This window comes from Eurosta solidaginis, chromosome 5 (assembly GCF_040869045.1).
Source record: "Eurosta solidaginis isolate ZX-2024a chromosome 5, ASM4086904v1, whole genome shotgun sequence".
Taxonomy (NCBI): domain Eukaryota; kingdom Metazoa; phylum Arthropoda; class Insecta; order Diptera; family Tephritidae; genus Eurosta; species Eurosta solidaginis.
In genome coordinates, this window is record NC_090323.1 from 37,407,061 (window position 1) to 37,433,065 (window position 26,005).

General features: G+C 33.8%; 1 long non-coding RNA gene and 1 pseudogene across 1 annotated transcript in view; one reads left to right on the forward strand and one right to left on the reverse strand.

The window, feature by feature from the left end:
* The window catches only part of LOC137253828 (uncharacterized), a 514,350-nt gene extending 488,503 nt beyond the window's left edge, over nt 1–25,847 (forward strand). Inside the window, exons 4-5 of the long non-coding RNA XR_010953896.1 lie at nt 23,824–23,935; nt 25,623–25,847. This is a non-coding gene — a long non-coding RNA (uncharacterized lncRNA). The remainder of the gene's footprint in view (nt 1–23,823; nt 23,936–25,622) is intronic.
* LOC137253827 (venom dipeptidyl peptidase 4-like) overlaps nt 4,691–26,005 on the reverse strand; it is an 81,056-nt pseudogene continuing 59,741 nt past the window's right edge.

The window sequence follows — 26,005 nt, forward strand, 5'->3', positions numbered from 1 at the left end:
AAATGAAATAAGTGGTAAAATAAAATAGCATTTTTTACGAAAGTTTTCTAAAATTGGAAACATTAAATTTTTAATAAAGTTTAAGAAAAAAAATTTCGTAAAGATTAAGAAAAAATAAATCGTAAAAACAAAAAAAAAAATTTAAATATAAGCGATGAAGCTGAATACGCTTTTCGATGTTTAAACCATTTTTAATACATATTTTCTATATTTTTTCTAGAAACTTTAATAAATTTCCAAAAAAAAAAAAGTTATTTTTTTTAATTAAAAAATGTAAACAAAAAAGTTTTTCTAAAAATCGGCAACAAAGGCCATACAAATATTAAAAAGTGAAGTTATTCTTTACACGAAAAACTGTTTTCTCACTCAGAGATAAATAAAGAAATTTCGTGAAAAAATTAATCTCAAATTTTAAGTTTTAAATAAAAATATAATATGTGACCCGGTCTATGAAAAAGTGGCTTATGATTCTAAAAAGAAATTTCGAGAAACAGCTGTTAACAGCTGTTTTTTTTTTTTTTTTTTTTTTGAGTCACAAGCCACCTTTTCATAGCCCGGGTCACATATAACAAAATAAATTTGTTTCGCTTTATTTAAAAACTTAAATAAATTTTGCGAAAAAGGTGATTTTCACGTTTAAAAAATTTAAATTTGTTAAAACGATTTCAGCGAAATATGTAACAAAATGTGAAATAACAGCTTTTCTTTTTTAAAATTATGTTAAAAAATGTTAACAAATTTTGAAAAGAAAAAAAATATTTCACATTTTGAAACCAAAATGAAAAAAAAAATTGTTAAATTAAAAAGTGTTAAATAATTCATTTTTATAAACAAATTATATCACATTACAAAAACAAAAGTAAAAGATATTCGTTAAACTTCAAAGTGTGTAATAATTCGTTTTCACAAAAAAAAATATTTAATTTTTTTATGAAAAAGATGTATTTCACTTTCAAAATAAAAAAATGAATTTTCATGAAAACTGTTTAGATGTTTCATTTACTTTATATAAAATAAATAACAAAAGTAATCGTAAAATTTATTTTTATTTGCATTAGTTTTTATTATTGACACAGTATATAATTAATTTTCAAACAAAATTTTTACCAAAATTTTTTGTTTGACTAATTTTCAAAAATAAATTGGAAAAAAAAATTATTATAAAAATTTTGTTTTAACTGATGTTTGAAAGTATTCAAAAATACTAAAAAGGAAAATAATAATGTTTGAAAAATTTTGAATAAAATTCTACAAATATTTTTATTTGTCTTAATTAAAGTTTTCTAACTTTCAAAATAAAATTTTCAAAAATGTTTTATAAAAAACGAGTTTTGAATGACCCTAAGTTGTTAAAAAGTAATATAAAATTAAGTAAATAATAATGGTTGAAAAAAAGAAAAAATTCCACAAGCATTTTAATTTGATTAATTTTTTCTAACGAAAAAAACATGTTTATTCATGTTTTCTAAAAAAGCACGTCAAAAAATAATTGAAGAATTTTCTTTAAGGATTTATTAAAAAAAATTGTTCACCATTTAACTTGAATTAAATTTTGATAATTAAAAATAAAAAATTTCATTGAAAAAAACATTGAATTTTTTTCTAAGAGAAGTTTTGCTACAGATGTTGGGAAAGCTTTAGAAGTTTGTAAGTACAATTTAAAAATTGTAAGATTTTCGAGGGATTTTTTGACTTTTCATATTTGCTTAAAATTAAAAAACTAAAAAACTCTTTCTTTGCCACTTGAATGCTCCGCTCTCAAATAAGTTTTTAAACAAAAAACAAAAAAATAAATTTGATATTTTTTTCTTAAAAAAGTTTATTTCAAAATGAATTTATTAAATAAAAAGAGAAAACTTATTCCTAAAAACTGCTCAATTTCACAAAACTTTTTTTGAGGGAACTTGTTGCTTACTTTGGGTTTTTTTAATTAAAAAAAAAAATTTAAAATATTTGTTAAAAATTAAAAGAACAAACAAAGATTATTTCAAATTTGAATTATTACAAAAAAAAAAAAATATATCTAAAACTGTTTACGGCCACATAATTTCAAAAAATTGAAAAATTGAAACAAAATTCCAGCTCGCATAATAAAATTTGCCCGAAAAATGTTTAATGTGAATATTTTTTGAAAACAAAAGTTTTTTTAAATTTAGTAAACTTCTCAAATCTTGTGTATCTGATGGAAAAATTAATCACTTTTTACATGAAATTTATTGAAGATCCTTTTATTTTTCAAACAAATTTATCTAAAAAACGAAAGAAATAAAAAAACGAAAAAATAAAAAAAAGGTGTTTGTTTTCTATAATATTTTTTTTACTTGAACTAAACCTTCCTCCCGAATAAAAAAAGTTAAAAAAAAAAAATGGTCTATGTGTGTGCGTTTTTTTTTTTTACAAAAATTCTAGTTTCCTAAAAAATAAAAAGCTGTGAAATTAAACTTTATTCGCAAACCTTTTCGAGGGATTTTTTTATGTTTTTAAAAATGTCTGCAAAAAATTTAATTAACACCAAAAAAATAAAGTGAATAAAAAAAAATTAAAAAAATTTTGTTAACCATTAATAATTAAAGTTCTTTCTTTTTCAAACTTTATTATCCAAGAAAATTTTATTACTAGTCTTAAAAAAATGTTTCAAGAAGTTGCCTATGTCAACTTTTTCAGACAAATATTTTGCCTGAATTTTTTTTTGCGGAAAAATATATTTTTTAAGTTTAAAAAATTTTATATTTCTCAAAAAGAAAAAAAATGTATTAAGTTAAAAAAAATTGTTGTTAAAAATTCTTATCCATCCAAAGAAAATAATCTTTTCAATGATATAATTTTTTTTAAATTTCTTTTATGGGAAAACTTTATTTAAAGTTTACAAAATCATTTTATTTTCCTAAAAACTTTGCTCAAAAATACTGAAAAATAAATAATCTTTTTTCGACGAAATTTTTTTTTTTTTCGAAAAATTTGATTTACAAAAAAAAATAATTTATTTGACATTTTTTTATAAAAAGCTTTATTTCAGGTTAAAAAAGACTTTGCCCAAAAATAATGAAATATAAATTGTTTTTTATCGGATAAAATTATGTTTCGAAAAAAACAACAAAACATATTTTTTATTTGAAATTTTTTTTGGGGAAAATTTTATTTCTTGTTTAATAAGACTATTTTTCATAAAACTTTTGCCAAGAATATTGGAAATTTAAAAGAAAAGTTTTTCAAACATGTTTATTTATGTTAAAAAAAATTTTATACTTAAAAAAATTGATTTTCAAGAAAATTGTTTTTAAGGGAAAATTTTGTTTCAAGTTTTGAAAAATCTTAAAAAAGTTAACGTACTGTGTGGAACTATGTGAAATTTAATGAACACATTTTGCGGTACCTTTTTACTATTATTATTATTTTTTTTTTCATTAAAAAGTAAATAATACTTTTAATATCTGAGCCATTCTACCAAAAAAAAAAAAAAAAAACATAAGAGCCCAAATAGCCTTTGTTTGAAAAAGTTTCAGTAAGTCCTAGAGAAAAAAGAAAAAAATCAGCATTGTGAATAAACGTTGAGCACTTGAAGTTTTTTTTTAATATTTTTGTGCTTTTAAGAACTTCTCAAAAACCTCCAGAAGAGCTTTCTGTGTTTAGTTTCTAAAATTTGAAAACTTTATTTTTTATTTTTTATTTAATTATGATTTTTTATTTAAGGTAAAGTGAAAAAAAGTTGTAATCAAGACTTTTAAAAGTGGATGAGCGCGATCTAAATTGTATTGGATGTAATTTTTAACGATGGTTTGGTTTAAATTCCTATACTTTTATGAAAAAAATTTTTTTTAATAAAATCTTAAGTATAGAAAACGTGTTTATTTACAAAACTTAAATTTTGCATTAGCAAATAAATAATAAAAATAAAATCCAACAAAAAACAAGCTAAAAAGGAAAATTTTGATGTCCGCATACTTTTTTCTGTTTTTTAATTCAAAATTAAATAAAAACAAAGTTGAAATATATAGCAAAAATATATTTAGGCACCAACAACAACAACTTGCTATAAAAATTTCAATGCTTCGTAATATTTATTAGATATTTTTATGTTTACCTATGACCGTGTGTACATTTGTGTGTATGTGTAAGTGTTTGTTCATATGTATATACTACTTTAGTATATTTTCGAATTTCAAGAAGGAACTTCAGAAGCTTTCAAGCCAAAAAAAAATTTCAAGCAAAAAAGCAATTTTTTTTGCATTTGTTTTAGTTAATTTCGCTTAATTCACGCTCATGGCTTTCATAAGTTTTGCAACATCTATTCATATCTTTTTGTCTTTGAGCTAGGTTTTCAAATAATTTTGAAATTTTGTAATCATACAATTTTAAATTTGATTTACCCATTTGTTCGTTTTGTTTTTATTTTTATTTATTTTAAAAAATATTTTTTATTTTGTTTTTCAGATAATGCTAATAATATTTGTCTACTTTTGTGCCACGTTTTACTTAAAGTTTTAAGGAAGTTATTTTTTAACTCTAGATCTTAGAGCTGTTTGTTAAAGTTTATACATAAAGGCTGCTTGCGCTGATATCCTCAAATAATTTGGAAAAAAAATATTACATTTACTTTTCACTTACATCTGTTTTTAAGTACAAAAAGCTCATTCGCCTGCATTTAATTTAATCTAAAATTTGATTAATTTTCCTTTCATCACCCTCTCACTCGAATTGTGTGCTTCTTAACGCTCATCCTCTTTTTCATTGTTGCATACTATGTTTCATCTTTTTTCACCTTGCATGCTCATTTTTTCTCTTTCTTTTTCATCCTCTTCTTCTCCCTTCCGGCTTCGCTAAATATTTTGTTTATCTTTTACCTTTCTATATTCGTTGGTATGTTTATTATAACGGAACAATCATTTGCCGTTCCAACGTGACATTAAACGTTTGCTGTTGAAACAATCACCGAAGAAACGATCCAAAGAATGATATAAATGCGGACGTACCGATGCTAAGCTGTGATCTTCGTCGGTATAACTCTGGAGATAGAAAAAAATTTATATATATAAATAAATCTGCCGGATAAAAAGTGAGATTCATTCCTTTTGTATCTATACATTCAGAATCTGCAGGAAAACTTTATAATTTAAGTAAAGTCTCGAGTTGGACTGATGGTAAAGCAGCGAGACCTCAAGCATGAAAGGTCAAATTTACTGAGAGTTTCAAATATACTGTGGACACTACTACGCCATACATAACTTTTTCGAATGCAATAACTCCTATACAAATACAAATACAATAACAAAGGCTCTGAAAGCGATACGTGAGAAGTATGATCCATGTGAAGCAGTCAGATGGTTGCCTAGTTCAATTACATGAAAGTCACTTTGCCTATCACGTGCTGTCGTATCTGAATTAATATTAAGCCAAGTTCCAGTTGGGGGAAGTCATGGACTGTGGTAGGCTGGGATGTAGTAGTAAAACCTTTAGGACTGGACATATGTAGATACTCTTGCATAACTACTGTCGAAGTGCGACCCTGGGTTAAAGGCTTAAGATATACTCACGGTAAGCTATGTCGAAAGGGGCGCCTAAATCGACAGACCAGAAGTTTCAAGGGTTCAAAAAAAAAAAAATCATCTTAACGGCCATTGGGATAATATTCAAAAGGAGTTCCACGCAAATTGTAGGAGAATTATGGCCTTAATCTTCATGGAAGTAAATCGCCAAGAAGTGTTTTGTGTTTTTTTTTTTTGTACTTACAATTTGCTTAAACAGAATATCCAATCTCTCCAAATTTTTCGCTAAAACCATAGCTTGTTGATAATGAACATTGTCATCGAGCGTACCATGAACTAACATGAATTTTTTACCACGCAAACGATTTGCGCGTGTGGTGAGTTGGGAGTTGAGGTAACCTAATTCGTTTAATTTAGGCAGGCTCATGTAGCGTTCCGTGTAAATGGAGTCTGTAGAAGAAACAACAAAGAAATGGAAACAAAAGTTAATCAATAGTAGTAAAATGGGGCTTATTAGATACAGTTAATAGCACTTAACAATTCTGCAAACTCACCATAGTACGTCCAATCGGTGACGGGCGCCACCGAAGCGGCACAGCGGAAGACTTGGCTGTCATCATTGGCCAAAGCCATGGCAGCAGCATAACCGCCGTAACTCCAACCCCAGATACCAATATGATTTCCATCGATAAAATGGAATTTCTGTTGTAATTGTCTGGAAATATAAGAAGTAGGATGAAATGAAAAAATTATTATATGAAAAAAGCAACAAATTCAACATACCTCGTTACATTAACCTGATCGGCAATTTCAACAGAACCTAACTTAAGATAAACCGAATGTAGGAGCTTATCGCCGCGTGAGCCTGAACCACGACCATCGATCTTAGCATAAATCACAGATTGGTTTGATGAGAGGTAAACGCCCCAGTCAATCATCCAACGATCGACCACCTGAAAAGCAATTAAAACTTGTATAAAATTTACTTAATTAAAGGAGGATTTCGCGCGCCTACCTAGGTAGAATCTGGTCCACCATATACATCGACAAGTAATGGATATTTCGTGTTGCCACTACGATCAAGATTGGGCGGCAATTGTAGCAACACTTTGGCAGTAAAACCTTCCGCAATGGGGAAGGTATGAATTTCATGTGTGGGCATGGCTTTCAATTTCAATTTTGCATGCAGTTCGCTATTCAATTCCCAGTCCATAAGCTTTTTGAGCACAACTTGGTCTAAAGGTAGACGGACAAATTAAATAAGGAAAACCGATTAGTTGTGAAAAGGGCGTAGTTGGAATTAAGTTTCTTACCATTTTCCCAGCTCCACTCGTGTATGGTAGTATACGGTATACCAGGACCATCCGAGGTGATCGCCAACTGACGATCTGTGCTAAAGGAAACCGAATAGTACGTTTGCTCCACACCTGATAAAAACAAAATAAGTGTTTTTTTAATAGTAGATAGTTATTTAAGGCTTTCTAAATCAGTAAAGTTAAAAACTAAACTGGATAATACTGCGCCTAAAAGTAAACATTATTTAAATTTGTTTATTGGAAGACTCAGTATTGCATAATTTTAGGCGCAGCTGTTAATATATTACAGCTAATCCGAAATTGAGTTTTAACGATATCCATTTCCTTAACACGCGCACATAACTCACCATCCCAAGAATGTAAACCACATGTGAGGCACTGCGGCGTTCTACCAGCATCCGCTTTAATTGCATAAATATGCGCCACCTGAGAGCTCCGTTCCGTATTGGCGGTATAGAACAACACATCGCTACTTGCATCCCAATGAAGTATATTTTCTACAACGAATTTTCCTTTCGTAATCGCTTTTACAGTATCACTAGACGATTTCGTGGACAGCGTAACGACATGACGATAAAAAGTTTGATCATCTTGTAGTTGTGGCAGTATAAAGGCAATGCGTGAACCATCACGATTCTTGAAAGGTGGCGTAAAGAAGTTAACCCAGCCAGTTTTTGATTCGATGTTATAGATCTGAAATTAAAAGCTTGCTTAACAAAAATCCCAAGTTGCTGCACACACAGTTGAATTACCTCCAAACGGCGCACACCATCAAAGACCTGTAAATGCGCCATATTTTGTATACGATTCATCCATACCGACAGTACACGATCTTTATCCAACCACTCGACCGCACTTATAATATAATCAGTTTCAGTATTCAAAAAGCTAGACACCGGAATCTGCGTAAGGAAATCTGCCCCATCTGCCGCGCGCGCCAAATCGGCAGTGAAGAGACTAACACGCGGATTCGAGGAGCCCGCTTTCGGATAGGGTACAACTTTTTCGATTGGATATTGAAAACGTAAATCATTCGCTTCACCATAAATGGGTAAATTCATACCCCGCGTTGGTGAATCATCAAATTTGATAAAGGCAATTTGTGTGCCAGTCGGATTGAACCAAGTGGCTATATTGGAGCTAAATACCTCCTCTTCGTACACCCAATCAGGTATACCATTTAGTATGGTGGGATTCTCATCGCTTGTTATTGCTATTGCTTCCGCATATGCTGTTGGTTTGTAGTACAGATTGCGTTCGAAGTTGAGTATGAGCCCATTACCGACGGGTGCCCATTGCGCGAAGAGTAATAAGCGCTGTACGCCTTGGATCATAAGCGGCTGTATTTGACCTGATGTGATATTGAAGATGTCATATTGCGCAAAGAAACTATGACGGAAGTACTGTAGAAAATGGGAGAATGGAAAGAATATGACAGATTTAAAATTAGGCTGCAAGCAACGGGCACAGTTTCGTATCTACCTTGGAAAAGTTTTTCGCCAACAAAAGCAGTTCACCATCAGCTGACTTCTCAAATAATGCATACTGTTGCTGTCAATGAAAAAAATTCAGGTGGAAAATATTTAAGAGTTTTTTTTTACGTTTTTTAGTTTAATCTTAAGCATGGTATGCAGGTCTCAGGAAAATATGCAATTTAGTATCATAATAAGATTTTCCATAGTCTTGTTCCCATTTACAATCGGCTATATATTTTAATCAACGCCGTCATACTCTGCCGAGGCTTTTTCATTATAGGCTAGACAGACTGCACATTAGTTTGCATTAAACAAATGATTGGGGTTTAACTTGACTATAAATTATTTATAATCCCCTTGAGTTTCCATAACTTTTTCGAAAGCTTAAAAATAATTAGGCCGCACAAGCGACTGTTCCGTAAAAGTTATATCATTTCCGAATGAACAAGAAAACAATGTGAATGCAGGAATTTGCACTTAGTGTAGGCTACAATGACCTTAAATCTCTATTTATAATTTTTGTCTTTCAACCGATCTTAGTGAGATGAGTATTGCAGTCTACTCTCTTATTCAATTTAATTTTCCCTAACTATCGGATTGGGTGATGACTTGAGAACGAACAATCTATAAATTCGCTTATGTCTTTAGTTAACCCACACTGTTTATATTTTTATTACCATTTTAAAAATTTTAACCGGGTTTGACGATGTGCGATGATGTAAAATCGTTGCAATATACACCAATGCAGGTCCATATTTAATTCTCAAAATGTAAGAGAACCAACAATTTTTTTCTGTATTTATTTGTCTACTTTATTTATTTTCATTTGTTGCTATAAGTGAGGGTTATGAACCTCACTGAATACATTGTTTATTCGGATAAGTGTTACCGTCTCTCTACACCTTTATTCGTTTGAATTTGTGCTAATCATCAAGTGCATTGTAAACTTTTATTTTAATGCATTTTTTTGAATCGAATTGGTTGCACATTTTAAGTTGAGTGTTGCGCTGACTATATTTGCATTACAGCTTTTTAGTTTGCACGAACTACCTGATTAGTAATTAATTTTATATTAAAATATTGTAACGAATTTACTGCAAACCCTCTTATTTGCAACCTTCTGGTAAGATCGAATCACTAAACTGTTGAACAAATACTTGCAATATTTAATAATACAAAATGGCCTTTATTAAAGTACTTCACAATAAATAACTCTACTATTGCTCGACAGATAGCGTACTTAATCAAAACTGACTCTCGCGCCTCTACTGTTGGTGCTTTTATAGTCTGTGATTTCCTCGTTGCATCTTCTAAGCGCTTCCAGAATTTACTTAGTTACTGCCATGTAATTATAACTACAGATGCAGTGTATAGCTCTCATATGCGCGTGTATTTGTGAGCGACACTTCCACAATTACAATTGCATACTTTTGGGAGTATCTCAGATAAGATATCTGCATGTTTTTGTGCGTTGCTTCTCCGCTGCGTGTGCGTACCTATGTGTAGACATAATGATTGATTCGTTTATGTAGATACATAATGATTGATTTATGGATGTGGATACAAATCACTCTTAGCATCGGCTTAGAGATGACAGTACCCCTTAGTGTTACTAATATTCGTAACAATATCAATCAACCCAATTCGGTTGCATAGTTAATTCAAAAAAATTAAAGAGGACAGAGAAACCCTTTTCTGTATTTCATTTGACTCTACAAGTGTTGGTTTTGAAACTTACTGAGTTCATTGTTAATTAGGATTAGTGTTAACTTCTGTCTACACTTTTATTCGGTTTGTTTTGCATCAACTAACTGATTTAATATTCCCCTAGAATTAAACACCTATTAAATCGCATAATTTATTCCAAAAGTTTAAGAAGATGGGTTGAGTTTTTTTTATTTAATTGAGTGCAGAGTTAATAAAAAAGCAGTAACGACGTCTGTATACACTGTTATTCATTTTAATTTCCATTAGCTACTTGTTTTGGGGTCAACTTGAAAATTTATAATGCCGTTCTAATATTAAAGTCGTTTTCAAAGATTTAGCGGTGGGGAAGTGAGACCCGATTGTAAATCGAATCAAGTGAATTTTAATTCAGATTAACACTAACGTCTGTCCACACGTTTGTTTATTTAATTTGTATTAACTGTAATGATTTTGGAACGATTTTTTTTTATTCCTTTGTGAAATTTTCTGAATTCGGCATTATGCTATCTTCAGTTTTCGTTTTCTGAATTAACTATCTGATTTGGGAATGCACAAATGCGCATTAAACTCGCCATATAAATTCCCATATTTATAACCCAGATTTAAAAAATTAGGTATTTTTTTGTCTACCTTAACTTTTTTAAGACTGAAAATATTATTGATTTTTATTCAGACTTTCTAATTTGTTCAGCAGGTTACCCTACCCTTGGTGCTGTTTTCTTGGGAAGTCATTTGTGAATTGAATCCAGTTCATAGTTAATTGGGATTAATGTAGTCATATGTTCTCTCTTTTACTCTGTTCATGTTTTTGAGACCTGTGAACCTAATTAAGAAAATTTTGATTCTTTCTATTTACTTCGTGTGGTTTTTCATATGAACTTTTATCTTTTCTTGAGACCTGTAAACCTAACTTGCAACTTGTACTTACATGCTCATCATACATCAGCACCTTTTTCCTTTTCGTTTTTACATCATATTCGACAATTGACTGCAATTTAAGAGGATTCTTTAATAGCAGACATATGTTTGTAAGAAGAAAACACAAATAAACAACAACAACAACAGCAAAAAAGAACAACAACAAGCAAAAACAACAATACACATTAGCATACATTAAAAGTTGAACAAATTAATATCAAATTTGGTTCACTTACATTATTATCACGAAAGAGTAAACTCGATCCCGTCGTCCATGTGCTATTGAAACGATGCGCTGCTAATGCACCTGATATCACTTCATCTAAATGTATACCGTTATCTTTTTCGTGTGCCATAACATCATTCTCATCCCCAGCTTTGAAAATAAATGTTAATGCCACAGCGAGTAGTGCGATTACGATGAGCGCAACGATTGTGCCGATTATGATGCGTAGTTTGTGTATTTTCATTGGAGAGTAGCCGAGGTTCTGGAAAGAGAGAATGAGAGTAATGTTAGCAAGTGTGTTGGTGTGAGAAAGAAGTATCGATAATATATGAAAAAATAATGTTTAATATTAACCCTCAAATGATTCATACATGACTCCTCCCAGATGAGTCAAATATGACTTGTCAAGATTTTCGGTATAAAATTTTATTTTTTTTGAATAAATTTAAAATTCTTTTACATGCTAAATTCTCAGTTTTGCTCTATTCAAGCATAAATTCAATACATTTTGAAGCTAGATAAGGCCTATATGAAATAATTCTAATATAGCGCGTTCCCCAGACGAATTCTAAGAAAAAGTGTTTTCGAAAGAAATCCTGAAGCCATATTTAGCAATAACAAAAAATATAACATAAAAAAATAAACGACACTAACAACTGCGATGGCAACAGGAATCACGGACATTCCAATGCTGAGCGAAAACCTAGCAAAGCTACGGACGAGTTGGAAGGGGTGAACGCGGTCAATGGTAGAGAACGGCGGTCGAATTTGAGCTGTGCATATCCAAAACAAGAGGGATAGGACCTTACGCCAATCGATAAGGCCTTAAAAGGTAGTAACGCCGATTGTTCGAAGGAATCCATGGGGCTGACAACAACATCCAAGGCTGGCTTTGCCTTTGGTCAAGTAGGTCAGGTGAAAGGCAGTATGGATCGCTGGGATTTGGCAAATTCGATGAGCATTGAAATCGCTGTATCGAATTGAGCACCAAGAAGCGCTTATATCCCAATTTTCCGGCTTCATAGGAGTACGTAAGAAGCAATATGCGTGCGACTTCAAGAAAAGAGAGGCATTGTAATCGGTTCGTTTTGAGGATCCTTAAGCACTCTTGCACCCAGATTACAGCTCAGTTATCTCAGAGAAGCATTGTAGCATGTTGAAATATTTAAGGAGCGTTTCAAGCGATGTCGACCCAGTACCAGGAAAATTAAAAGGTCTCTTAAGGTAGACGTCGTCTTAAATATCCAAGAGGCCGCCATGTAGCAGGGAGCAGCAGAAACCGTTTAGGGAAATCCTGGAACTCATCAAATAATTTATTGTGGGCAAACTGGATAAGTAGAAGAAGGAAGGATGCGGTAATCTTATGGAGAGAATAGCTGTAGTAGACTTGCGTTTGAATGTATCTATTACCGAGTTTCCTGAATTTACAATGTGTCTCAGACTTGGGGAATGGAATTACAGGTTTATGTTAAGTTAGCAAAGTCGTGGGGCGCACATAGGCCAGGTGCTTGTATAATAATAATAACGCAACAACAAAAACATGAAGCAGCTACACTTATGTACATGAATACATCACTCATAATTTACACACATACATACAAGGCAATGAAGAGATATCTCATACACACACATGTGGTCCTCAGCCGAAGTAGTTACCAGACCTGTAAAGTACTGAGTACATACTTGTACTAAGTAGTATCAAATAGGTACAAGTACTCAAGTATTTCAAATCTAAGTACAAAGTATTAGTACTACAGTACTTGTACTTCGAATTCGAAAGTACAAGTAGATATACTTTCGAAATACTTGCAAGTACACGAAAGTACCTTTTCTAATAAAATATGTCAGTTTGATTCATAAATGGAAAATCAAAATATGAGTAAAATTTGTATTAGAAAGCAACAAGAAGTAAAACAACATATCAAATAAGTATAAATTGTACAACAGCTAACAATATTAAAGTATTTTTGTGTTTGCTTCTTTAGTACTAGTTTTTCAAACGAAAAGTCCGTGATTGATTGCCTTCTAGGACTATAAACAATGCCTGCTAAGGAAAATAAACGCTCTACTGAGTCGGAAGAAGCTGAGGGCGTATTCATTTTGAGTGATAGGTCCATCATAAGAGGATAACTCTGAGGCATATTGAAATCTGTTGATGTATCATTAAAAAACCTGAAAACTCTTCTTGAACCATTTTTTCAAAGTTAGGTGATCGTAAGGGTGCTGGTTGATCCGCTTCAAAACCGTTCAGTACTTATCAAAGTACTTCGAAAGTACTTACAAGTACTTTACTTGTACTTCAACAATTCAAGTACCAGTACCTCGATACTTACACTTGTACTCATTTTTCGAAGTACTGAGGTACTGATACTTGTACTTGTACTGGTACTTTTTCTTTAGAGGTCTGGTAGTTACTCACACATACACACGCATATGGCTATGGCAGAGGCGTGGACTACAGATATACATGTATCTTTGTCTACTAAGCATGAGCTACAACTGTTCACGAAATTATAAAAGCAGCGAGAGTATAAAAGCAGCGCAAGCTGAGTAATAATTAATCAGTTTTGATTTAAGCACGCTATTGGTTGTGAAGTATAATTGTGAAGTAATACTCCCGAAGCAATCTAAATAAAGACCAAATGGCAATACTGAATATTGGAGTGTTTCATTCAACAGTTTAGGGATCGAACGCTAGAAGAAGGTTTCAAATAAGCCGAGTTTCCCCAAAAGTCGTTACAATATTAAAACTTCAACTTATTTGTATATCTAATGTGGCGCAGGATAAGTTCAATTTTAGTTGAGCCAAGCTCCGATAAACATCCAGTGAAGTGCTTGCTCAGACATTGCATGCGTGCTCTGGCTAAAGCCGGGCATGTGCAGAGGAAATATTTAACACTTTTTATCTCCTCCTCATCTCTACAGTCTCGATGGAAGTCATTGGTTAATATTCCCATATATTCGCCATGTACTCTAATCAGCCAGTATCACGTTAATGTACCAATTAATGTATCTAAGGAGAGACGATTGAGATAGATAAGGCACGTAGTGCGGTTCTCATTTGTGAGAGAACAGGTTTGTCGTGACACCTCACAGTTAGGTTCCAGTGCCCATCTGCCTTTGGCTTTCCCGGTAATCACAGGCAAAAGGAAGTGTTTGCAAATGGTAAGAGGAGGAGCGATGTGCGAATTATCTCGATTTCTACAGCGGCTGTCACAGTTCCCAAATACACCACAGTGACCCGGTACCCACATTATTATTGAAATGAACCGAGAAAGTGCTCCTGCCTTGAAGTACTTTGATCGCTGCTTAACTGTCGGAGCAAATTGCAGCGGGCGTGAGAACAGAAGCTCTCGAAAAGCCTTCTTTATGGCTGTTAGTTCTTCATGAAAGACGCTTCAATGACTCGATTGCCCAGTAATTAAGAAGAACGAAACATCTTTCGGCTAACAATTTCTGGGCCCTCAAGGTAGAGGTATTCATGGGTCTATGGTAGAAGGTGCTAGTTCTCCATGATGGAGAGTCCTGCAATTTCCGCTCTTGCTTTGCACACAGAGTATATTAACTTTGGTAACATAACGGTTGATCATAGCGGTATAAACGAATCGAGATAAATATAGACTTCCCTATATCCAAATGCTTCTGATGAACCAAGGAGCTGATTTAGCCATGTCCTTGAGTTAATTCTGAGATATCTAATCGCCCACTTTTTATGTATATAACATTTTGGAAAACATAAAAAACCTGATTGTTTAGTAAATAATACGCCTAGAATGTTGAAATTGATGTGTGGACTGATATTGAAACTCTTGATAAAAAATTTAAAATGGGCGTGGCACCGCCCACTTATGATAAATTTTACAAACATTATTAATCACAAATCAAAAACCGTTAAACCTATCATAACAAAATTCGGCATGTAGGTTGCCTTTACTATAAGGAATGCTTCTAAGAAAAATTAACGAAATCGGGTAAAGACCACGCCCACTTTTTTATAAAAGATTTTTAAAAGGGTTGTGGATTGTAACGACAGCCTGTCTCCATACTGGCCTAACTGAGTGGCAGAGTGTATATGCGTCTATGTGTTTATGTGTTTTGTGTCCAGGTCCGTGCCTTAGCCGCAATGTTGCCATTAAAATAATATTAACATGATAACATTAACATTGACAACATTGTACCTGTAGTGAACACAATGTTGCAACGGAAATAAGATGTTGCGCTTGGCATCATGTTGTTATAATAAGAAAAATTTCACCATGTTGCTAACAACCTAGCAGCCTTGACGAATGATATGTAACTATGTGTTTGTTCTGTTCGGTATTATGTATGTGGATGTGTATTTGTGAAAGGCTATGAACGTGTGAATGCATCAGTGTAAGCGGTCAAGGCACGAACCAAATGTATCTGTGTAGGTGTTCGTTTTGTGGAGCGATAAGCGTATGAATGTATGAGTGCATGATTGTATAGATGGAAAATACGGGAAAGCCGAAAAGAAAGTTTGGCATGTAATGGTAAAAATTTTCCGTTTCTGGGTAACGTTTCTTACCACGGCGGTGGCTATAAGAAGGGGGAAAATCAGCCAACGGGCCAAAGTATCATTTTATCAGTGCCAGTGCGTGTAAGTGCAAAGTGTGAAATACTTAAAATTATTGTAATTACACCAAGTTTTTAGTGCGCGCCTCAAACCGGAGTTAAAGCCTGTATTCTAAATCGTTTGGCCAGCTAAAGTTTTTTTTGAGTAGTGCGCGGCGAAAAGTGTATCGCGAACGTTAAAACCAAATAAATCTGGTTTTCCACCTAGCACCCGATCCGGACCATTACAGCAGAAATAAACTAAACTACAACGCGTGTCACAACAGCTGAAAACCAGGTAAGTCTAATGGTTTCCTTTGGCTTTGGATTTGTTTTTTTTCCACTTGGCATGCCCACTGGGAAGTTGGCTTCTATATAGCCAATTTGCCAAGCAAGCCAAAAGAAAACTTGCATCGACATATACATCTCTGCATACAAATATATGTATGTAGATGAATATATGACTATGCAGACAAGAAATCCGTAGGCAATTGGGTACATGTACATAGATACGCTTTTACTTTTGAATTTCTAAATAGGTTTTCTTTTGTATTTAATTTCAGCGAACAATTGATTTTTCGTTGGGAAAGACCCACTGGGCGCGGATTTCGGCGACATAGCGCCCAACAACAACTGCCACGCACTACAATAAAATTTTAATTGGTAGCGCACTTCACAACAAAAACCACTACAGCACCTTTTTTATTGGCAATATACCGCAACAACCACAACCGGTAGTTATTTTTATATTATTAAATAACGCTCAACAACTACTACATTCGTACCGGCGATATATTGACATCACAACAACAACGGCAACACCAAAATCTTCCAGCAAGAGATACAACTTCTTCTTTTTGGCGGCGCAACGCCAACAACAACAACTGCGATGCATGCTTTTGGTGATACTCGGTCCCAGCAGTAACGACAACTACAACTTCTGAGTTCGAGTATTTTTTTTCTATCAGCCATACTCACGATCACTGGTGATATCAGCTTTATGGTATCAAGCGCACAACATCTCCCTTGCGACCGCGATTGCAGAGGCCACCAACAACCACAACAACATCAACATCAACTTTTTGGACTTCTTTTAGTTATGGTACATATATATGTATATGACTTATATCTTAATTTTTTGTGAAAGAAAGAAAAGAAACTTAGCAATATCTGCTCAGCCTAGGGTCACAAAAACGAAGGAAAAGGTACTGCAACAGGGGTATAGGGGCATAAGGGCATTTCAACTTTTTGCTGCTTTAGTTTTCTCATAATTTTAATTTTTCGCTTTGAATCCCTTCGATTCGTTTTAGGGTTATACATTTTTTATTCAATTCCGTAAATTTTTTTCTCTTCTTCGGGTAAGTTTTTTTACCTACACAGTTTTATTCATGTCATTCGTTTTTGATTCTTTTATTCAATTTCCTATTTCCTTTGACATTTGCCTCCGACAGGCCACCTCTCCTAATTTTTCATATGTTTTAACTTTTTTCTTATGCGCTTGAATTCCTACTTGCTTTCAGAATTCTCTAAGCACATGCCTTTTTTTCTTTTTTTTTACCTTTTTGTCGGCAAATTTTTTCTTTTAATTTTAAACACATCGGTTGGCACTAAAAGTATAAAGCTTTGTTTTATACTTTTGGTATCACCTGCCTTCTTTGTTTCTTATAAGTTTTCTGTTCGTTACCTTTTTATTAAGCATCTTTGCATACACCAGTGTTTGTTTCATTTGGCCGCGTGCATTATCGTCCGGACATAAGCAACATACTAATTAACTCATAAAGCAAGATCGCAAGCGAGCGATCTGGCTGAGTAATTGAGGGTAGCTTTATGTATGTATGTATATATGTGTGTTTGAGTTTTTTTTCAGCTACTCAACTGCAGCGGCGCCGTTGGATGAGAAGAGTAACTTGGTGAGTGTTTTGAGTGAAACGTTAAAATTTATCAAAATACACCTGTTTAGTTGTATGTACATGTGTTAGCACAGATTCCTGCCCTTGCAAAAATAGAACAGGAATTAGCAAATCAGAAAAATAAAAACAGATTGCAACGAACATATGTGCATGCATGAAAAACGTCACAAACGTACATTTGCACTTACATACATACCATTTGTTTGCATATACACATAAATTCTTTTCCTTGTTGACCTACTTTTGCTGTGTACATAATTGATCTTATGTTTATTTGAGCGGTTGCGGTAGGTCAGGGATTAGGGTACTTGAATTTTTTTTTATTCGCCCTCTTATTTTATTTTATTTGAATTTGTACCTTTAGAATTAGAATTAGCTCCTATTAATAATACCGCATTAGGGTGGCCCTAAAAGTTTAATTTTTTTCTTTGAGACCAGACACTTTGTCTATTAGCCGTAGGTATTTTTTTTTATAGAATTGAATTTGGAATGTATCTACTGGTTCTTGCACTCTTATGAATTTTTAATGTTCGCCAGTAATAAAAGTTAGCATTAAGTTTGAGCAATTTTTTTATTGTTACTTTGAGTAAACTTTTGAAGCCCTTGGAAAATTATTTTGTAGTAAACTTTGAGTTTAAAGTTTTATTGAAATTATTGAACTGGTAGTAGGGTATTAGTCGGTAATTTGTAAACCAAAAATTTTGTAAATAAATTATAAGAATTATGTTTGGATGAAATTTTAAGACATTCATAATGCAGGGCTAAGTCGAATTTTGGTGTTGGTGCTGCGCTTGCGCGCGGTAAGGTAAGGTGAAGGTGAGTAATAGGGAAATGACTTATTGACGGATGGACAGACTCAGGTCAGGTTTGGGGGCACTGTAAGTAGATAGGAGTCAGCACAGTGCCCACGGTGCAGTACAAGTTGCACTGCAGAGGGAGGGTAGACTCCACCTGACAGGACAGGCCTCCAGCTTTTTCTGTCCCTTAGGCTTTCCCCTTCTAACTTTGCCCCTCACGTTTATTTCTATCTTTTTCAGCTTTTTCTCTCCTTTCCTTACACATGCAGGTATGAACCCTCTTTTTGTTCATGTGGCTGCGGGTGAGGTCGGTGGTGCAATACCCCGCCCAAGACGACGAGCTAGCCTGGGCCCGCAAGCATACCTGCTTGCCGCCGCTCCTCACCACCCCAACAAGTCAGTCACGTAACAGGATGAATAAATTAAGCTAAATTTTTCCAAAATAAATTTTATTTTTATAAATGGAATTATAACAAGAAATAGGAAAAATTCAAATTTTCTAAAATAGGCGTGGAACCGGCCTTTTTATGCCTAAGCAATTTTCTATGTTTCAATGGCCATAACACGAAGAAAAATTAACGGTTCTTAATACGATTTGGTATACATATTTTCCTTATAGCAGGAAATATTTCTAGAAAAAAATGAGCGAGATCGGTTATGGACCACGCCCACATTTATATATAAGTTTTAAAATGGTCTTAGACGAATATAGTAAGACCCCATCGGGTTAGGGGGCTTTGAATATAAAAATAAAATACCAAATTGATGCTTTGATTTAGAATTCAAAACTCATTCCGAGTATTTTCTACTAGCAATATAGGAGTATTACATATATGTTTTAGGGGTTGTGTAGCGCAATATATATGTAGGTTCTCCAACCCAATTGTCAACCTCACCTACCCTTGGCGAATGCTGTTTTTTTAACAGCCGAGGCTCTGGCGACCCCAAGTTCCTCATGGATCTAGGGGGTGTGAGCGCGGGATGGCCTAGAAGGTTTCATGTGGTCATACCAAATCGTTCCTGAGATGGTCGGGCTATTACCTTAATGGTGCTTGTTACCGTACCGGATCTGCATCCGGCAAAGGACCATCGAAATCGATAACACTCCCCAAGGCCTTTCGGCCTTATCGCTACAACAACAACATCAACAACGAATATAATAAGCTATACCTTTGCAAAAAGAGCTTAATATCATTTTAATTTCTAAATGGAATTATTACAAAAAGTAAAAAAATATTTAAATTGTTTAAAATGGGCGTGGCACTGCCCCTTTTTTGACTAAGCAATTTTTGTTTTGTGGGAGCCATTACTCGAAGTAAAATTGTTTTATAATTACATTAATAAAACTGGGAATACATATTTTCTTTATAGCAGGAAATATTTCTAGTAAAAATGTACGGATCGGTTAAGGACCACGCCCACTTTTATGCAAAACATATTCAAAAGGGTCGTAGACTAGAACAATAAGCTGTATCTTAGCGAAATATTGTTTTGTATCAATGATAATTCACTTACCAATTTTTATTGTAAGAGCAACTTAGGAGAAATTGTTTTTTAATGGGCGGTGCCACGCCCCTATTCCGATAAAGAAATTCGCATTTTTAGTTGAGATTCTAAGAAAATAAATAGAATCCCTCGTTACAAAGTTCGAAAAAGTAATTTAACTGAAATGAACTGTACAACTGAAACTCATGCTGAGTATCTAATGTTCGGTTACACCCTAACTTAGACACCCTTACTTGTTAATTTTAAATAGCGGAAGCAATGCCATATCTTTTCAAATAAGTATAACGGAAATATGATAATCGAGTCAACTTTTGTAATTTTTTTTAACTCGCTCAATCGACGAAGTGGTTAAATAGCTAATTGATATTCAAGTCACACTTTTTACATATAAAGCTTAAGTGTGAACATTAAGTAAAAATATGAGTCTTCAAATAAATACCCAAGTCTATGGAAAAGTAAGTAAGGATGCATGAATGACGACGGCGCACGAAAGCAGTTATTGTAAATATTTTAACTTTAGTAATCAACTGCTGGCCATACATTTTGAGACAGTCAATGAATTGCCTGCGCATGCGCAACGAATAGAAATGCAGCGCATCCAACTACGTTTCGAATTGAGTTGAATGATTGCCTTAGCATGCGAACGGCGAACGGCGAATGTCGAATGCAAATAATGCTGATATGAATGCGAATGTAAGTGCATATGTACATATTTATTTACGTACTTAAGTGCTTATATTGATATGCAGCATTTATTGGTGAAAGTAAGTGGTTAAGTTGTAAATAAGAAAATGTGTAAATATAAGTAAATTTATCCACATCATATGCGCTTCTTCGAAAGCGATTTTACAGTTACTTGCTTGCAAGCGAAGCGCTACACAAATAGCATTCACTATTGGATTCCATCACTTTGAGGCAAAATGGTGACCACCAAAACGCTAATAACTATGCCGGTTTATGTAATTGACAATGAATTCATTTGCGGATAAGCGACGTGCTTGTTGGTCACTGTGCGTGGAATAGGCTTTCAAATAAGTAAGTTCGTAAGTGATACTTTTGCTTTGAAAGCTATAATATTTAAATAGCGAAATATATGACGTTAAGGTGACTTAGGTGCGCTTAAGTAAACTAAATATCAATTTTAGTCGATAAAGTTACATAAACACTCTTGACTTTCTTGATGCGTACTGAAGAGGAGCTTAAGAAGGCATATACGCCAGTTATACTGAGCTTGAAGTAATCTTGAAGCAAAACGACCATGAACCCCGCTGAATTCATTTAGTGGCTTACATTTTTCAAGATTACTAATTAAAAAGCAAAGATAAAGTAGATAGAAGAGTTTTAGCGTGTGCTCAACGCTACTGAATTGCGCTGAATTGTATTGAGATTTGCTGAATTGCGCTCAATTGTACCTATATATCAAGAATGTTTTTACTGTATACTAGGAAAGTAGAAATACGATTCCAGCATGATGCTGAATATGACTTAGGAGTTTAAAACTACAACACTAATACGCACACTGTCGTGAATGACAAAGACAAACACAAACTAATTGTTACTTATACTCTGTAATGCCTGATTTTGAGCAATATAAGCGCTAATTCATATCTTTATCTCTACGCAGAACCGTATCAGAAATAGCATCAGCTTTGAAATATTTTCCGCTGAATTTACATTTTTATTTAATTAAGACACAAACATTTTTTGTAGTTTTTAGCTGAGTTGCAACTAAAACACATTTGGAGTTTGTGCAGTGTAAAAAACGTCTTATGTAAAAAATTTCAAAGTTTATTTAGAAGGGATGTTCACACCCCCACACAAGTGAAACTTTGTAAGTCATAAGTGAAAAAGGAAACAAAGATGCGTTCGAGTAATTCGTAATTGAACAGACATTGTAAGCAGTTTACTGAACGAAGTTTGAGCTCGTACAATTTTTTCACTCTATTTGGATAAAAAGTAGGAGAACGTCCGATTGAAAGCAAGCGCTGAATGCCTAAAAATGCAGACTACAACATATTTTATAATAAGCTTGGCCTTGTTTCTATGCTTTTAATAGAAGTTTAGCTGAATTTAGTTTTGGAAAACAAAACGTGCAAATTTTCTCACGCATTTTAACGTAAATAATAGGATTATTTAATAAATAACGCGCAGCGCTGTATATGCGCTGAATTGCTTTTTTATGACATTTTATTGCCCCGAAAAGCGTGAGAAGTGTCCTTTTTGCATTGATATAATCTGAGGTATTAGACGGCACTGGTTGGTCTGTAAAAATGTTAAACAGTTTATGGGATATTTATAAGGCAATGCGAATTTGCTGAATATGCGCTGAATTGTTTGTTTATTACTTTTTGGTGTCTAAAAAAAGCGCAATAAGATCTCCTTATTTCTAAATGTTCATTTTGCTTATACTATCTGACCATGCTTGTGTGACGCATCTACTTCATTTAGGAGCAAATTATGTTATTTTTTCTCTTGTGACAAAAACTTCCTATCTTTTAAAAGCATTCATTCACTTCATTAAGCGGCAGTAAACCTGAATGCCTTTATAAATTTTTTGGTATTATATATTGGTGACCGAGTGTCACGGCGTCATACATAAACTGGCCCCTACTTTGGTTCTGAGGTATTTTGATTTTCAATTAAAAATACTACACGTCATATTATACACTTTTCCTTTCATTTTAAAAGTTGGCCTGCAGTCCAGCTCGGTGGCTGGCGTGATGTGGTCATAGAGTCCGCGCCTATCATACCGAAGGTTCTGAATTAAGGGCCGGGGAAAGCAACATCAAAATAATTTGACTCCCTGAGGAAGACGTGAGAGCGTCGAAACGCGTAGGAGGGAAAAGGGAAAATTTGATTTTGCCTTCTAATTTCTCGGCCGTAAAGCTTCATAAACGCAAGCAACAAGTAACATTAATTGTTAACAAAAACTACTAAATGCCTTTTCATAATGCAGGCATGTATGTGAAGGTACAAGCGAGTGATTTCGAAAACGATTATCTGCAGCTGAGACAGTTCCGAAGATTATTACGTACTGAAGTTTTTACCAACCGATTTTATTCATATTTGAAATAAATATGAGGTTATATAAAACCATCTTAGACACATTGGAAAGATGACATTAATAAGCCGATTTCATTATGATTTGTAATAGGGTAATGTCTTACAAACTAATTCGAAAGCATGTTCAGTAGTTCAGACCTTCTTTACTAAAATATATATTTGTTGAATATCAAGTAGTGTCTCTTCAATGTGTGTCCTTCAATGCGCAACTCTTAGCAGTAACAATAAAGCTTCGAAAATCTAGAAAGCTTCAATCTAAAATTTTTACAAATTTCAAACTCCTTTTTATGTGTATGATTAGCTTCTTTGGTTTTTCTCTTCATTCAATCTTCTCTTTAGCATTTCAAATTGCAAAGTAATTCATTGTTAATTCAATTTTCCTAAAGCCATAAAAAGGTGTCAATGAAATCATTTTCAACTTTATGACTTTGCAACTTATTTGGCTGTCGAGCTTTATATTATATGCTGTTAAACTTTTTAGTATACTAGAATGCATGTTTGTATGTATGTGTGTGCCGATATTTACTATATAGTATGTAGAGCGTGTAATTTGATAAATACCGTTTTTGGTTATACTCACGTGGTTAAAAGGTAATAAATATGCTTACTTGATATGGGTCTTACCATTTCAAGTTTATGAGAATTTTGTTTTTCAATATTTACTTTTGTTTATTTGAGCAATACGCAAACATTGTATGAACTGGTGAATCTTGCTAAGATAAACGAATGATGTGATTTTATTTAGTTTTTGTTTTTGAAATATTTTTGTTACAGATAGAAACTATAAATCATGTGCAGTAAAAATTATCAAAAATACTAAACAAACGCATTGTTGTTTTTGTTGTTGTAGCACGGCTGAGCCCTATCCAATAGATGCGACAACTTACAAATTGTCATCAATATAGTCATCATGGGAGTTCAAGGAAGCCTGCAGTTTCAACAGGGATGGACCAGAGTGAAAGGTACGTAAGAGGCGTAGATTCCACACTACAACTGAAGAGATGGTTTTTGTCATATGAGGAAACGTTGCACGCAGGATATACATACATTATGTATGTCGCGGTTGATTCTGGATAAGTAAGAGTCTAACCTGTACAGTATCCACATCGAAGTTGAGCTAGAGTGACGCGGCATCGCTCTAAGGAGAGTGCTTTTCTCTTCTGCGAGTTCAGAGTATTTATCTTTAAGAACTTGGCTCGCCGCGCAATTCCTGGCATATAGGTACAAGGCCTTTTTATGGCTGTCACTGACGACCTGTTTATATATTTTTTTCTTCATACGGCTGTATTCTCAGGTGCCGTATTTCCTCATAATGCTTGCGGAGATGACTTCTTTAGCGTTTTGGAGGTGGGGCTCTTCCATGAGATGGCTGTTGAGATGCCCAGGGATCTGGGTGTTCAACAGAAACTGTTTGTTTAGCATTTCATTTCTCTCCCTAATGGGGAGTATTCTTGCCTCACTGTGTAGGAGGTGTTCTGGGGACATAAGAAGGCAGCCCATAGCGATTCTGTAACTGGTGTTTTAACAGGCCTGTATTTTCTTTCAGTCAGTAGCCTCTAGGCTTGGCGACCATATCGGGAACGCGTAGCATGCAATCCGTATGTCAATTGCTTTGATAATGGTATTGAGCGTTTCTTCGCCTATACCCTAAGTGTTGCCTGCAAGAGGTTTGATGATTTTATTACTGATCTGGATTTTTGGGACAATTGCGGTTGCATGCTCGCCAAAATGTAGATACTGATCGAACATAACAGGTCGATGGCGCAAAAAATGGAGAGATCAGGAAGATAGCTGTTTTTTATTTTATTACATAGCTTATCGATGGTTGGGCAGGGACCTGTGGCCCTTATCGTGCACAGTCATCGGCGTAGGATACAATGTTGACTTCTTCTGGAACGAAAGGGAGCTTCGATAAGTATAAGTTAAATAAAAAAGGGGATTCGCTTTTTAGGTTTGGAGGAAGGGATAACCCTTCTAAAGACTTAGTAAACTTACCTCGGGAGAAATAACTTTGAAGAGATCACCTAGCAATAATCAAAACAGCTGTCGCCTTGTCGGTCCTGATGTCACATTGTTTAAATTCTCTCCAAATTATTATTATTTTTTTTTTTGTTTTACACAATTTAAAAAACAAAACTTCCATGAATTTTTTAACTGAAACCATACAAAAGAGTCTCAAAAACGTTTTCGAAAAATTTCCAAAACTCAAAGAAATTTTACGAAAATCTCGAATTTTTTATTTAGTGGTTTCAGCCAAATCAATTTCAGCCTTACAACTATGGTAGGTCTCTCAAATTTCGCAATAATTTTAGATTATTTTTTACCTGCAGCGTGTTTCAAATTTTCTTGCATATAAAAAAAGTTTTGCGCTCTTCGTATGGAAGAAAATCTAAAATAAAATTCGAAAAGAAAATTGTCAAAAATCAATGCGCATGAGGGACATCTGCTCTTTGTTGATTATAAAGCTGTATACTCAAAAAAATTATGAAAACTCGATAAATTTCTCGAATTTTTTTCAAAGTTTCATTTTGCATAATTTCAGTTTCAAAATTCGAGGAAATTTTTTCTCAAGTTATGGAACTTAAAACAAATGAATTTGCTTGATGAAATTTGCTAAAAATTTCCACTGCTTTTTTTGTTTCCCCGCAGCTGTGCGTTTGGATTGTGTGGACTGGGCAATACTATCGAGCACATTTTTTGTGACACCGAATGCAAAGCTTATTTCAGACGCCTTCAATTCGGAAAGATGCCACCCCACCCAACAAAAGCTTTTAGTATGCCACCGCTCAATGTCCTCAACTTCAAAACGTTCTGGGTCTGCAGCTATTTCTATTGAAACCGTCCTTATCGTATCCAGCCTACAGAACAAAATCACTGCTACCGTACGAATATGAAATTCTATATAAATGAATAATTCTCTTAAATAAATTTTAGCCAAAAAAACTTTATATTAATTCAACGCAATCCTTTCTACGTCTGCATAAAAACTTTTATCAATGTGTAGGAATCGCAAGCTAAACCGAGCATAGAAA